The 15,604-nt window shown below is 46.3% G+C and overlaps 1 long non-coding RNA gene across 1 annotated transcript; it reads left to right on the top strand.

Annotated features, from left to right (window-relative positions):
* Positions 1 to 856: 856 nt before the first annotated feature.
* LOC109492283 lies at positions 857 to 12,370 on the top strand. The gene is made up of 3 exons (XR_002744800.2): positions 857 to 1,195; positions 2,987 to 3,073; positions 12,301 to 12,370. It is a non-coding gene; the product is annotated as an uncharacterized LOC109492283 (long non-coding RNA).
* Positions 12,371 to 15,604: the final 3,234 nt, after the last annotated feature.

Below are 15,604 nucleotides of genomic sequence, written 5' to 3'. Positions count from 1 at the left end.
AAGAAATAAAGAGCACCGATAAAAGTAACAACGTAGGTAAATAAATGACAGTGTAAAGGTATGTTTACTTTATGCCTTTTTCCCCTATCTAATTTAAGTGACACTAGCATAAAGAAATAATTATAAATGTGTGTTGATGGACACACAGTATATAGTCATGCCTGTTTTATTGCACTCGGATATGATGGTGGTTTTTTTTAATGTTTATTTATTTTTGAGGGAGAGACAGAGACAGAGACAAGTGCAAGTGAGAGAGGGAGATACAGAACCCGAAGCAGGCTCCAGGCTCTGAGCTGTCAGCACAGAGCCTGATGTGGGGCTCGAACCCATGCGCCGTGAGATCATGACTTGAGCCAAAGTCAGACATTTCACGGACTGAGCCACCCAGGCGCCCCATGCGTTTTTTATAAATTGAAAGTTTGTGGCAACCCCGAGTTGAGAAATTTCATCATATGTTTTTTCCCGTAGCATTTGCTCATTTCAGGTCTCTGTCACATTTGGTAGTCCTCACAGTATTTCAAATTTTCTTCTTCTTATTATTTTTGTTAGGTGACCTGTGACCAATGATTACAACTCACTGAAAGCTCAGGTAATGGTTAGTATTTTTTAGCAATAAGTATTTTTTTCAAAATTTTAATGTCTATTTTTGAGAGAGAGAGAGAGAGAGAGAGAGAGAGAGAGAGAGAGGCATGAGCGGGAAGGGGCAGAGAGAGGGAGACACAGAATCCGAAGCAGGCTCCAGGCTCCGAGCTGTCAGCCCAGAGCCCGACACGGGGCTCGAACTCACAGACTGCGAGATCATGACCTGAGCTGAAGTCGGACGCTTAACCGACTGGGGCACCACCCAGGCGCCCCAATAAAGTATTTTTTAAATTAAGGTCTGTACATTTTTAAGGACACAATGCCATTGCACACTTAATAGACTATAGTATAGGGTGATCATGACTTTTATATACACTGGGAAACCAAAAAATTCATGTGACTCATTTTATTGCAATTTTTGTTTTGCTTTTCTTTTGTGGCAGTCTGGAACCAAACCCACGGTATCTCTGAGGTCTGTCTGTACACAGATGTGATTTGTGATAATCGCACTGCAGAGGACGGGGAGGGAAAGGCACTGTAGGAGAACAAGGCCTTTGCGTGCTACAGAAAGTAAATCGGTGTTCATCTGAGCTAGCTTCTGATGTGTTAAGAGGTAAATTGTATTTCCAGAACAACCACAACGAAAATAACTAAGGCATATATAGGTGAATGAATGGAAAGAGAATCCTAATGGTACCCTTAAGTATGTATATTTAACATCAAAGAAGGCGGTGCTAGGGGAACAGACGAACAAAAAAAAAGGCATCAAACGTAAAAACAAAGTGAACCTTCTTGCCATGATACAAGCAGTGAGAAGGGTTGATGCTGACCATGGACGGCCAGTCCCAGGACACCTGCTGTGGTGAGGAGGGATGGGGGGAGGACACACGTGGGACACACCCAGAAGCACGACCACGGCGGTAAAGCCCTGTACCCACAAGCAGTCCAACTTGCTCCTTGTGCGGGGTCCTGAGCTGTCCCTACCTGCTCCAAGCTTGGCTCCCACTCAGAGGTGGGCTGGCCGTGCGGAAAATAAAGCTTACACTGGCTGCGTCCTGCTCCCGGGATGCAGGGAGGATTCACATGCGTGACCCACATGCATGAAGCAGTGCTCCAGCCTGGGGGGGTCATGTGTACACCCCGCTGGTGGGGGGATGTAGGAAAGGCCTGGGGGGGGGGTTGGACAGCTGGACGTGCCCACCAGGCAGTGGCTGTGTGAGGCCACATCCAGAGAGATTGAGGGACGAAGGCTCCCAGGGCTTGGCTTGATCCTGCGCCCCTGCCGGTCCCCGGAAAGACCCAGGGTCTCTGACCGCTTTCCTGGTCTCTGCACAGCTCCCTAGTCCCACTGGGAGGACCCACGGAGCAAGACACTGTGTGGAAAGCCAGTGGCTTTACCCGTTATCAGAGGTGGTGGAGAGAAGCGTTCTCAACCGTCAATAATAAAAAACAAATTTCTGTCGACCTTGCTAGAGGAAAGATAGAATTAGTTTTCTATTCTCTCTGCAGAAAATGATACGACCAAATTATTTTCATAGGAGCAGGGCAGTAACAGAGACGAAAAACCCGCAGAAATGAGCCCTGCAGAGGTGCATCAGGCAGCCAATTACTGCGACTACGACTAATAACAATTCCATGTTATTTTTCTGGATTTTACGGTGTCTGTAACATTTGTCAGCTTTTTAGTCTGTACCTCTGTGCGGTTCTTTCTCTCGTGTCATAAATGCTGGAGAAGCCGCCACCCCCGCTCAGCTGGTCTCTGCTGTGCCCAGTGCTTGCAGAGGCCATCGGGGTAGCTGTGGGACCGAGCAGGGCCCCCACCTCAGCAGAATCTTCCAGTCCATTGTCATGAAGTTGGTCAGGGAAGTCTCTCACAATTTTTAAAACTCGTCCCCTGTGGGCCTTGCCTCCTCTGTCACCAACAGAATTTGTGTCGCCCTCTTTTGATTTAATCAGTCTTGTCAGTAGACTTGTTTATTTTAGGATATTTTCTAAAATAAATATATATGTGTGTGTGTGTGTGTGTGTATGTATACACACACATTTATATATATTTATATATGTTTAATATATATATTATTTATATGTGTTTAATATATATTTATATATTAAATATATATTTATATATTAAACATATATAAATATACAATATATATTTAATATATAAATATACAATATATATTAATATGTATTATTTATATATGTTTAATATAAATATATATATTAAACATATATAAGTAAACATATTATTTATATATGTTTAATATATATTTATAAGCATATATATATTAAACATATATAAATAAACAAACAATATATATTGTTCCTGTTGATTTTGTTTTTTATCTTCTAGTTTCTTCATTTCTGCCACCGTTCCCTCTCTTTTCTTTCTCCCAATACATAGGAACCAGATATCCTTTCAGGAACCATGGAGGCAGCAAAGAACAAGCCGAGTCTCCCCCTCATGGAGCTTTTGTTCTGTTGGGAAAAGGTAATAAACACATGAATGAGTGAATGTATAAGTTATGGTATACGGTATACAGTGACTGAGGTGCTAGGGGGGAAATAACGCCGAATTATAGGACACAGAAGGATGGGGGAAGTTCCTGTTCTATGTGGGATGATCAGAAGAGCCTTCTTCACAGAGGTGACATTTGAGCAGAGACCTGAATAAGCAAGGGAGAGAGCCAGACTGCATTTTCTGGGCCAAGAGAAGCACGTGCAAAGGCCCTGGGGTGGCCATAACCTTGGCATGTTAGCTAGAGACAGCATGGAGGCCAGTGCCCTCAATGTAGACGAAGCAAAGAAAAGAGAGAGAGGGAAAGAATTCAGAGAAGGCTTACATTCCACGGGACCTCATAAACTACAGAGAAAGTATGGATTTTATTCTGAATATGAAAGCAAGACAATGGAGGGATGTGCACAGGAGAGTGAGAAACCAGAGGCACATATTTTAAAACAGCCGTGGGTGCATGATAGGCCTCTTTTGCTTTCAAGTCTCCTTCAGGGAACTTGTTTTTGGGGTGGAACCAGAAGCCTGAAGGACCTGGATCCCACGGGGAACAGCTGGGCAGGAGTGAATGTGGCATGTGTGTGGGATGAAAACGAGAGAGAGAGAGAGAGAGAGAGAGAGAGAGAGCGCTCCATGGGAGCCAGGGGAATTCAGACCAAGGCCCAGCTTTGAACAAGGTAAGGCAGAAAGTCAGAAAGAGACCCATGAATAAATAAAGCATCGCACATATATTGCCTTACTATCAACGTTTTGGATTTAATGTCTTACGAACACGTAGGTCAACGTAAATGCTTTTAATGCAAGCAGGAGTATCGCATTTAGGGTTTTCCACATGTTTGCTTCCATATAAAACATCCCTGTCGCGTGGTTGGCGTGTATCACGACAGCCCCCGCCACCCCTGAGAGGGCTGGTCACCCGGCACCGAATGTCCACGAAATGAGGCTCGTCGGGGACGCCGATCTCATTATCTGCTGCCACTGAGTTCTCAGCGCTGGGACCTTTAGGTCGGAGCGTCCGCGCTGACAATCTCTAGGCACATCGCCAGCCGCTGCCCGAAACGCTGTCACAGCCCCGCCGCCACGGCCACCCGCCTTGCTCACCACCGCGGGCCGCCACACCCTTCCATTTTGATTCACCTGCCAGCCAAGCTTCGGTGCCACCCCACTGCTGTCCCCGTTTGCCTTTCGGTGATGACTTTTTCCTGGACTTTCTGGCTTTTTAATTCTTCTTTCGAGTCACCTACTTCACGCCTTTCGCCTCCTGCGCTGAGCGCACCTGTCTTTTCCGCGTCGCTCTCCAAGGTTCTGACTCTGCTGATCTTCATTCCGCTGTTACGTGTGTCGGGATCGTTTCCTAATAGTCTGATGATTATCACGGAGGCGTTTTCTGCAGAGAGAGTGTAAATTTCCATGTCATCGGGTCTGTGGATTTTTTTCCTTCTGTTTACTTTCACGTTCTGCTCAGAGAGACCCCCCCCCACCCCAAATTCCACCAACATGCAGTTTATCCTTCTCTTGGTGAAAGACTTATATTTACATCTTAACCCAGCTGGCTGTCTTAGTCCCAGTCGTGTTCTGGGGCGGAGAAACAAAATTTAAGACATCGTCACGCTACACGCGGGCTCTCCTGGTCACACTGACGACGTTCCTCGGCACACTCGCCCTCCTCGTGGGGTCCAAGTCCCCAAAGCAGTCACCCGGCGGCTCTGTTCGCAGGGCCAGCTCCACGGCGCCCATCAGATAAGGCTCTGTCCCTAAGCGCCTGTTCTGTGCGCCCTCCTCAGGCGGTGGGGCTGTCCCCAGGCCTGGAGTGGCCACAGAAGGCCTCTCAGGGAGGGGACGGACGACAGCCCCGTCTGCCTGGCTTGACCTCTCCCTCCACGTGTCTAAAGAAATGATGGATGGCGGGGCTGGAGACATCCTTAACTCTTGGCAGGAGCCTGCCGGCACCCTTGGTGAACCTAGATGCAGATGCGCAGACTCTGGAAGACGAGCTGAGAGTCCTCCCGCTCTGAGGTTGCCCCCATTGGGACTCTGCCCCCTAGAACCACTGAGATCGTCAGATAGTGTTGTCAGAGATTAAAGAATAGCATTCTCCTTAGGCAACTGGAAAGAAAAGGTTATTCATCCATGGACATTTTATTTTTAATTTTATTTTATTTGAGAGAAAGAGAGAGAATCTAGAGCAGCCTCCTCACTCAGCACGGAGCCCCACGGGGGGCTCGACCCCATGACCCTGGGATCCTGACCTCTGCTGAAATCAGGAGTCGGATGCTAAACCGACTGAACCGTCCAGGTGCCCTTCATCCGTAGACTTCTTAATCCATGTGGAAAATTGCCCTTCTCTTGTGATTTGTCCCAACAGCACTGAGGTTTGTACCCACCAATTTATTAAACCCTACAACACCTCCGGATGCAGGGATGTACCCAGTGATGTGAGAAACAAAGGCAAAAGGAAAAACGATAAATCTCCTTACATCTTACAGCCCGTGGACAAGTCCTTGAAACAGGCACAGTGACATTCCTCTAGGAGCTCAGCCGCCTCGATGATGACACTTTGCTCAGGGCAAAAGGCAATCGTAGCTTAACATTATCCCGACCCCGCGGGATCCTGTTAAGTCTACTTTAACATATAAAAATTCCTTTGGAAACTTCCTTTATCTCTACACCCCCCACCGCAAGACATATGCTGGCAATCATACTCCAAGCTTATGGCCCCCTAATATACATCTCAAGGGTCTCATGACTCAGGTTTTACTAAATACACAGTAATAAATAACCTTTTCCTAACAGCAGCTAGCCCCTCAAGGTCCTGGAAACCTTGTTTCCAAAATACCTGAAAGACTTCCACTGTCCCTGACCCCCTCCCAACTTGAAGGTATATAATCAGTCGCCTGTTGCGACCCCGGTGCTGCTCTTTCTGCCCACGGCTGCTGTCCCCGTGCCTTCATAAAACCACCTTTTTGCACCAAAGACGTCTCGAGAATTCTTTCTTGGCCGGCGGCTCCGAACCCCAGCGTTTACCACGTCACCCAGAACCACTGAGATGCCCCCACTTTGGGGGTCCCGCAGCTGCTGTTTAGAGACAACACACAGTGGTTTGGAACCGGAAGCCGGAGAGGACACGTCCTGGGGTTATTTTCTGCTGCAAGAAAGACCAAAACGGGGTGAGTTTCAATCCGGTTCGAATGACACAATTCACAGTCTTATCTGGAAGGTAATATTCACAGAAACTCAGTCAACGCTCTATTATTCAATCGAGCAGCGCCACGGCACGGATCACTTTTAAGCTACTAACTTGTTAATCCACGCACTTATCTGTCCATTTCCCCCTGCGGAGCAGCTCGGCAGGCCCCTCTAGCGTAGCTGTTCCCACCCAGGGGTGACCTTGTCTCCAGGGACAAGGGGGCAGCGTCTGCAGACATCTAATGGGCCAGGCTGGAGATGTTGCCAGACGTCCCACAGTGCACAGGTGTCGCCCCTACAGGTGGGCCGGCCTGTGTGGATGGTGTTGAGAGACCCGGTCTAGAACAATGAGGAGAAGGCACCCTCCACGCCCCCTTTCAGATTTTCTCCCAGTTTAATCCAAGACCGAAAAGGTTGACCTGAACTGAGGAAAGCCGAGTGGTGGAGGCAGTGGGGGCGGGGGGGGGGGGGGAGGGTGTCCTGGAAAATCAACTGTTATGAGAGCCGAGCAGCCCTCCGCCTGGGTCTTGTCATCCGTCCACACAGTGCGACTCCAGGGGGGACTTTTCAGCCTGTGGGTTGGGGTGCCGGGCGTCTCCTGGGCGCTAGAGGGCGCCAGCTCCCTGCCCCACTGGAGCAAAGGGGCGCACAGGTGGCTCCCTCCTCTCCTCTCCGCCTCCTTCCTCAGCTCCCATCTCTGGTCTTCTGCGAAGCAAACGTTCCCTGCACCCGACCTCCATTTCCACCTTCTCGCGCCGGTGGGCTCGGCCGCGCCTCGGTCATCATCCAGGAGTCTGTGCCGCACCGAGCACCGAGCACCGAGCACTTAGCCCTCAGCACCCCCAGGGGTCAGTGGTGCCGCCCAGCCCGTTGTTCCAGGGAGCGAGAAGCTCTGGCTTCAGACCGCGCCTGTGCCAGTCTCTCAGTCTCTGAGCCTCAGTTTCCTCATTTGTAGTGGGACCCATAACACCGGCCTTGGGTCCCAGTTTTCAAAATACTAGGATCAGGGCGCCTGGGTGTCTCAGTCCGTTGGACGCCTGACTCGCTTGCAGCTCAGATCATGATTTCACCGTGGGGAGATCAGCTGACAGCGAGGCGCCCACTTGGGGTTCTCTCTCCCTCTCTTTCTGCCCCTCCCCCCCCTTCTCTCTCCCTCCAACTCAACCCCACCTGGGCTCTCCCTTGCTCTCTCACAAATAAATATTCGTTGATTTAAAAAAATATAAAAATAAAAAATAACAAGATATTAGGATCCAGCCAGGCAGTGTGCATCATCATCATGGGTATTTTAATATTAATTTCTAAAAAAAAAAAAAAAAAAAAAAAAAACCTATTGGAAGACAAGGTGTAATCATGGAATGTATTTGTGACGTCCCTCTGTTATTCCAGTAAAAACTTTGAAGCCCAGGTCTTCCTGTGCCTCGGCACCCCAAGGACGGTCCTCTGAGCGGGGGCTTTGGAATCCGATCTCCTGATCCTGGATCCCGACGGCTCAGGGGCGGTGGGCAAATCACGTTTCCCGGGGCCCCGTTTCCACATTTTGCAACGTAGGATGAAAATCAGGCAGCCTTTCACACTGCTGGGACAACGCAATAAAGTAACCTTTGGGACATGTGAGGGATAGAGCCCCGCCCGTGTTCAGCGTGAGGTGCCCTGAGCCCTTCCCGGGCTCCAGGGAGGATAATCCGGAAGAACCACCTAGTGCCGGCCCCACCCGAGAGCCTTGTCTGCCGGCTGCCCTGAAGCTTCAGCCTCCGCTCCACCCCTCGGAGCATTTCTGTCACCTCGCAGCCAGCAGGCCCCGACAGGCTCTGTGCTCAGAGTGGTTCAGGAGAGTCCCGGGCCTGACACCTGTCCTGTTTGCAGGACAGAGAGATGCCCCACCAGCTCCCTTGGAAGCTGACATGGGGTTGACAACCACTGACATGGGGTTGATTGACCAACATTCAAAGCTGGTTAGGTTCTGTGTCAGGGTCACAGGAAAAGGCTTATAAAACAAAGATGAAAAGCTAAAGTTACTCCATTATTACTTTATTTTATTTTAATTTTTTAAAGTCGATTTATTTTTGAGAGAGAGAGAGAGAAAGACTGAGTGGGGGAGGAGCAGAGAGAGAGAGGGAGACAGAGAACCCGAAGCAGACTCCAGGCTCTGAGCTGTCAGCACAGAGCCCCATGTGGGGCTCGAACCCACAAACTGTAAGGTCATGACTGAGCTGTAGTCGGATTCTCAACCAACTGAGCCACCCAGATGCCCCTATAATTATTTTGGAAGAGAGAGCTTTTCAACTTGAAGTCTTTCAATACCTGTTAAATTAGTAAACATTAAAAAAAGATCTTAAATAGCAGTGCTGGTCAAGATATGTAAAAACCAGCATATTTGTGTATTGCTAACTGCAGCAAACCCATACAATCTCCTTAAAAAGCAATTTGCTAATGCATTTCATAGCTGCCGACCTCGGACTCCTACTTCTGAGAACTTTCCCTATGAAATTATGCAAAACGTAGGATAGACAAGAATCACAAAGATACCTATTAAACATTATTTATAATAGTAGAAATGAAATCACATTCAATGCTTCCCCAAATAAGGGCATAGAGAAGTAAAGTATATTAATTCTTCTTTTAAACAAATATTTACCAAATGCCTTTATTTCTGGGCCCTGTGCTATATATCAGCTCAACAGTTATTAAAATGATAACTACAGAATAACAAGAAAATGCTTAACATCTTAAAGGAAATGAAATTTATTAAAATATCTCTTTGCCATGATTATAATGATATAAAATTAAATATTTTTATTCACAACATTTGAATGGGAACATGGGCAAATCAAAACTGCTGATTTATTAAGAGGCTGAGTTTTGGATGACTTTCTTCTTCCTTATTTGTTATTCGATACTACATTTTTTTTTTTTTTGCAATAAGCAAGAAATCCAATTAGAAATGTAAAAATCCCCATTCCTGCAGCCCAGCAAAAGAATCACTAGGTTTCTCCGTAGCTCACACTCTAGGTCTTTGGAAGGCTTAGCCCCATGGGCCTGAGGATCCTTCCCCCTAAAATCCTTGCTGGCTTGTCTGCACTGTTCTGCTTTTTTTTTTTTTTTTTTAATTTTTGCTCTCTTAGATATGATTTAAAACCCCAAAGAGAACTCGCTTGGAGAGTGATTTCACAAGAGGTCCATTCATTCTGTTCCTGGAAAAACAGGGAGACATGTTGCTATTCATCCTTGGGATCCCGCTGGGAACTCTTTGTGGGGCCTGGCACTCAGCCTGCACCAGATAAGAGCACCTGAGGGCACATCCAGGAGATCCGGGTGTGACCCCTGTGACTTGCAGGGGTGTTTTGCGACACAAAACACAGAGCACAGAAAAAACAGAGTAGTATGTTTTCAGGTGAAATTGCCCAGCTGAGCTAGCCGAACTAAACTCTGGTCACATTCCTACTTGGGGGCAGAGGGGACGGCTGTCCCCCACAGCACGCTCCTGGAAGGGGCTCACCTGCACAGACACTGGTCCCATCCAGGAAGGCATTTTTATTTTTTAACATTCTGGAAGCATACCAGTCGTAATCAGCTTGTTCCCTCTGAATTAGCCACCAGTGATTGAATCGGTCTTCAAAATTCTCAACTACGGGCAATCAAGCACAACTTTGATGCCCTGAGGGGTTAGAATTTCTAGTCTCTGACAATTTTCCCCAAGCACCCTCTGCCCTTTAAGAAAGAAAGAAAGAAAACTGGAAAGGAAAGGAAAGGAAAGGAAAGGAAAGGAAAGGAAAGGAGGAAAAGAAAGAAAGAAAGAAAGAAAGAAAGAAAGAAAGAAAGAAAAAAGAAGAAAGAAAAAATAGAAAGGAAAGGAAGGAAGGAAGAAGGAAGGAAGGAAAAGAAAGAAAGAAAGAAGAAAGAAAGAAAAATAGAAAGAAAGGAAAGGAAGGAAGGAAAAGAAAGAAAGAAAGAAGAAAGAAAGAGAAAAAAGAAAGAAAAAGAAAAAGAGAGAGGGAGGAAGAAGAAAGTGAAATCTACTTTTGAGGTTTATTTGTGTTCGACCTTAGAATTCCACTGCATAGTGTTACATTCAATGGCCTGTAAATTTGAATGGCAATGGTCTATTTAGATTCTAAAGGTATCTAGATTCATAATGTTTGTCTATTAGCCCGAACGCAAGCTGATTCTAATAAGGAAGGCTGATTTAGAATTTAACAGTGAGTGAATTCCCAATGGAGACTGTCACCGTGTTTACCCACGGATGGCACCAGAACATAACTGTGGTAGTACTCCCAACCTCTGCCTCTTTCTTTTTATGATAGATTTTTAAAATCGTGGTAATATACATAACATTTACCATTCTAACCATTTTAAGCGTACAATTCAGTGGGACTGCGTACGTTCCCAGTGTTGCCTAACCATCACTGCTATTTCTAGAACTTTTTAATCATCCCAAACAGATTCTGTATCCATGAGCTCCCCAGCCCACGCATCCTCTGTTCCACTTTCCATCTCTATAAATTTTGCCTTCTCTGCTGCCTCATCTAATTGGACTCACGTAGTATTGACCCTTTTGTGTCGGTCATCTTTCCCTTACAGTGTTTTCAGGGTTCACCCATTTTGAAGCATGTATCAGAACTCCATTCCTTTTCAGGTCTGAACAACACTGTGTTGTAGGGATATTTTCATAAACCACATTTCGTTTACCTGTTTATCTCTTCTTTTAAAGTTTACTTATTTACATTGGGAGAGAGAGAGAGAGCTCGCACAAGCAAGGGAAGAGCAGAGAGAGAGGGAGAGAGAGAGAATCCCAAGCAGGCTCTGCACTGTCAGTGCAGAGACTGACCCAGGGCTCGATTTCATGAACGATGAGATCATGACCTGAGCCGAAATTAGAAGTCAGTTGTTTGGACAGCCTGAGCCGCCCAGGTGCCCCTTGTTTACCAGTTCATCTGCTGATTGACACTTGGGTTATTTCTACTCTTTAGCTATTGTGAGTAATGCCGCTATGAATATTGCTATACAGGTGTCCGCTTAAGCCTCTGTGTTCAATCTCTTGGGGATATTCCTAGGAATGGAATTGTTGGGCCATATGAAAATTCTATGTTTATCTTTTTGGGGAACCACCCAACTGTTTTGCACAGTGGAGTCCCCACTTGACCCGCCCGTTTGGTAGAATTGCTTTTATTCCCAGATAGTTGCTGCCTGCTCTGAGGGCATCTCCTATCTCTCCCTCTCTCTATGGGTGTGGCCACTTGGCCATGGGGGTGGATATGACAGAGCTTATCCACGGTGCGACTCGAGGCAACAGGGCTGCTGCAAGCGGGCGGCCATCACGGATCATAGGCGAGAAGACACTTCCTCCAAACCCTGCGACTGATTGTTTGATCGATGAGTAGCATGAAACATAAACCTGCCATTTCTGTGGGTCGAAAATGGTCACATTTCAGCCCTTGGATACGACTTAACAACTGAAAACACTAGCAGCAACAAGGCATTGATTCCACTGGCTCACTGTCTCCTCTCCTCAAGTTTGGAATTATTCTCACCCCCACTTCTAAGAGGGGGAAACATGATGTTCAAGTTTTTCAAGACTAGATTTGAGCTATGACCCTCTGTTGTTCAACAGGTTCCTTCCCAGTGCACTCCCCTTCTGTCCCAAGGTGCTGCTGGAGATTCCTTGGGACAGAATGGATCTCAGTCCCCGTTGCTTGGGAGTTGCATCGTTAGAGCTCACAGTTATGAACCTGGAACTCGGTTCAGTATGTGGTCTCCATTCTTAATATCCCTATTTCACAGATCACGGAACAGAGGATCAGCTCATCACTGTGCCTACTGCGTCGCACAGAAGTTACTTAAATGACCAGAAGAGCAGGTGCAGTTTTAGCGAGAACAGAGGAGGCCAGCTTGTCAGTCTTGAAATGCAATGGTTTGGCTTGTGCATGGACTAATTCCCTATCTTTCAGTGGTATTATACAAATCCACTTAGGCTCCCAATCTAAAATATTGTGCTCAAGGTTTCCTCTCTCCTTCCATAGAGCCTGTTTTCTGGATCTAGCATCAACCAGTGCCATTAAGAACACCACGCTTCCATGATCAAAAGCATAAGTCTGTATTTCAAGAATTCCAAGTATTAATTTTTTTTTCAATGTTTATTTATTTTTGGGACAGAGAGAGACAGAGCATGAACAGGGGAGGGGCAGAGAGAGAGGGAGACACAGAATCGGAAACAGGCTCCAGGCTCCGAGCCATCAGCCCAGAGCCCGACGCGGGGCTCGAACTCACAACTCACGGACCGCGAGATCGTGACCTGGCTGAAGTCGGACGCTTAACCGACTGAGCCACCCAGGCGCCCCAAGAATTCCAAGTATTAGAGCAGAAATCTGTGGGGAATGTGCTGGAGAATTTTGTCATGAAACTGAGCTTCCTGACCGTATCTGGTCAGCGTTCTCTGGAAGCCAATTGCCTGGGTCTTAAATGAAAGATAAAACATTAATTTATACTCACAAGCACAACATCTGCTTTCTAAATGAGTGGGTTTACAGCCAGAGGGCAACCCATACATTTAGTAATATAATATCCTATCCCACCGTTAGCCACTTATTTATTTTCCAAATCCTTTTCCACCTGCCTGTCTTCAGAAGAATCTGGCTTCCCCAGTGGTTCTGGAATTTAGGTCATTCAGACCATGCTCACCGAGCGCTGAGCCCAATTTAGCTACAGGACCTCACATATCCCCAAATTCAAATTCTACCCAGTCATACATCAGCATGGACTTGCGTTACTTACACAAATCTAGAAGAAGAGAGTTGAGTTACAAGAAGCTGAAGAATTCACCTAGGACCATGCATTTTAACCTCAAAAAATAGAGAGTCACAATGTATCTTTTCCCTTAACAATGCAGAGTTTTAAACAAAATGAATTCTCAGCGCTCATTTTAAAAACGGACATATTTTCAGACATTTAAGTCGATATTTTATTTAATATTATTTATGCTGATGATCTTGTGGAAAACTGTTTAAAATAAAAACTAATAGGGGCGCCTGGGTGGCTCAGTTGGTTAAGCGTCCGACTTCGGCTCAGGTCATGATCTTGCAGTTTGTGAGTTTGAGCCCCGCATCGGGCTCTGTCCTGACAGCTCAGAGCCTGGAGCCTCCTTCGGATTCTGTGTCTCCTCCTCTCTCTGCCCCTCCCCTGCTCATGCTCTGTCTCTCTCTGTCTCTTAATAAGAAATAAACATTTAAAAAACAAAATGAAATAAAATAAAAACCAATAAAACACCAAAAAGAAAAAAGGAAACCCACACTTCATTGGTTTGAATATGTTTTAAATCACAGGAAACAATCACCAACTCCTGAACCACAGCCAGAATGATGAAGTAGATCCAGATGTCACAGATCTGAAGCCAAATGTTTACGTCACATCTTAAAAACAATCGGTATTGAGTCCCGTGAAGCTATGGAGCCATACATCAGGTACTTTCGTGTATCAAGGAAACAGAGGGTGATGCTGGCTTTATATAGAAAGGTAATGAAATAAATGTCCACAAGGTAACTGAATTTATGTTGACTCTCCCAAAGCCTACTGTTTTCAGTCCATTGAGGCCGATTTTTCCAGAACCTACCCTCTCCCCTGGCATAAAGGTTTCAGTTGAATCTGCAATGATTGAGTGGCAAAATAATATTTGTTTTAAAAAAAGAATATACCATTGAAACTAAGTTTGTGTTAATACAATCTCTAATCTGATTTCCAATCTCATACCCTAGTAAGACACTTTTTAAAACATGTAGGTCTCCCTGTCCCTGTTGTTTGGAGTTTTCTCCACTATGGGTGCCATCTGTCTGTAACATCTGTTGTCCCATGGATTGCCAAAGTCGATTTGGATGATCTGCCTGGTTTCTTTCTCTTTTGGATATTTCTGACTACCTGTCCCTCTTGTTACCCGAAGAGATGTCGGTCTATATGGACAAAAGTTGTTGTAACCATATTTCTAAAGCCTAAGATTTGAATATTCACAGTCTGATGAGTATGACTAATACCTAAGCATCCAACAGGGTGTTAAGGTCTATCTGCATGGGGCTCCTGGGTGGCTCAGTCAGTTGAGCATCTGACTGTGGCTCAGATCACAATCTGGCAGTTTGTGAGTTTGAGCCCCGCATCGGGCTCTGTGCTGACAGCTCAGAGCCTGGAGCCTACTTCAGATTCTGTGTCTCCCTCTCTCTCTGCCCCTCCCCTGCTGATGCTTTCTCTCTCTCTCTCTCTCTCCCCCCCCTCTCAAAAATAAATAAACATTAATTTTTTTTTTAAAAGATCTGTCTGGAATGGGTGGTCATCAGTTTGAAGACCGGTAGACATTAAATGCTAATGTGCTCCTAGCACTTCCAGGTCCAGATTATTCTGTCTTCAACAGTTATTATATTTGAATGAGTGAGAATTCGAAAGGCATTTGTGGGGTATTTGGGTGACTCATTCAGTTGGGCATCCGACTTCGGCTCAGGTCATAACCTTGCAGTTCATGGGCTCGAGCCCTGCATTGGGCTCTGTGCTGACAGCTCAGCCTGGAGCCTGCTTTGGATTCTCTGTCTCCCTCTCTCTCTGCTTCTCCCTTCCATGTGCTCTGTCTCTCTCTCCCCCAAATAAATAAACGTTAAAAAAAAAGGCATTAATAATTTGTGAGACTTTTTAAATTGTTGCATTTATTTTAATTTTTTTTTTATTTCAAAGAGAGAAGGCATGAGCAGGGGAGAGGGGCAGAGAGCAAGATAGAATCTTAAGCAGGCTGCACACTCAACGAGGTACTTGACGTGGGGCTCAATCCCATGACCCTGAGATCATGGCCTAAGCCAAAATCAAGAATGGGGCACTCAGGCAACTGAGCCACCCAGGCGCCCCTGTGTTTCAATATTCAAATTGTTACAGTATCTATACTTACAAAAAGTATTTACATCAGCACCTTTTCAGTCAGTTACCATGTTTAGTCACTGGAAACCATAGAGAATCCTTGACCAAAGGAGTCAGTGTCAGCATGGGGAGTGGGACACGAGGGGCAATCCTGGCATTCTGGTTTGGGGCCGCTTACCGAACCCCTATCTGAAATGGGATGAGGTACTATGCTGGCTCCCTTTTCAGTAAGAGCCTGCCTGGTAGCCGATCCTCCTTTGCTCTTGACTGAGCAGGGCCGCTGGATCTACTCTGGCGGGGAGGGGTGGGGGACCACGGGCAGGGGATGAAGGGCACATAGCACTGTGCCCTGTAGTTAACAGCCTTCTGGCCTGACCCATGGGCATGTGACCCCCAGCCAAGGCTCCCAGGGGCCACAATGGCTAGTCCACGCCTATAGAT

This window comes from Felis catus, chromosome A1 (assembly GCF_018350175.1).
Source record: "Felis catus isolate Fca126 chromosome A1, F.catus_Fca126_mat1.0, whole genome shotgun sequence".
NCBI lineage: Eukaryota > Metazoa > Chordata > Mammalia > Carnivora > Felidae > Felis > Felis catus.
The sequence above is the reverse complement of the archived record's forward strand: the minus strand, read 5'-3'. Positions and strand labels throughout refer to the sequence as shown.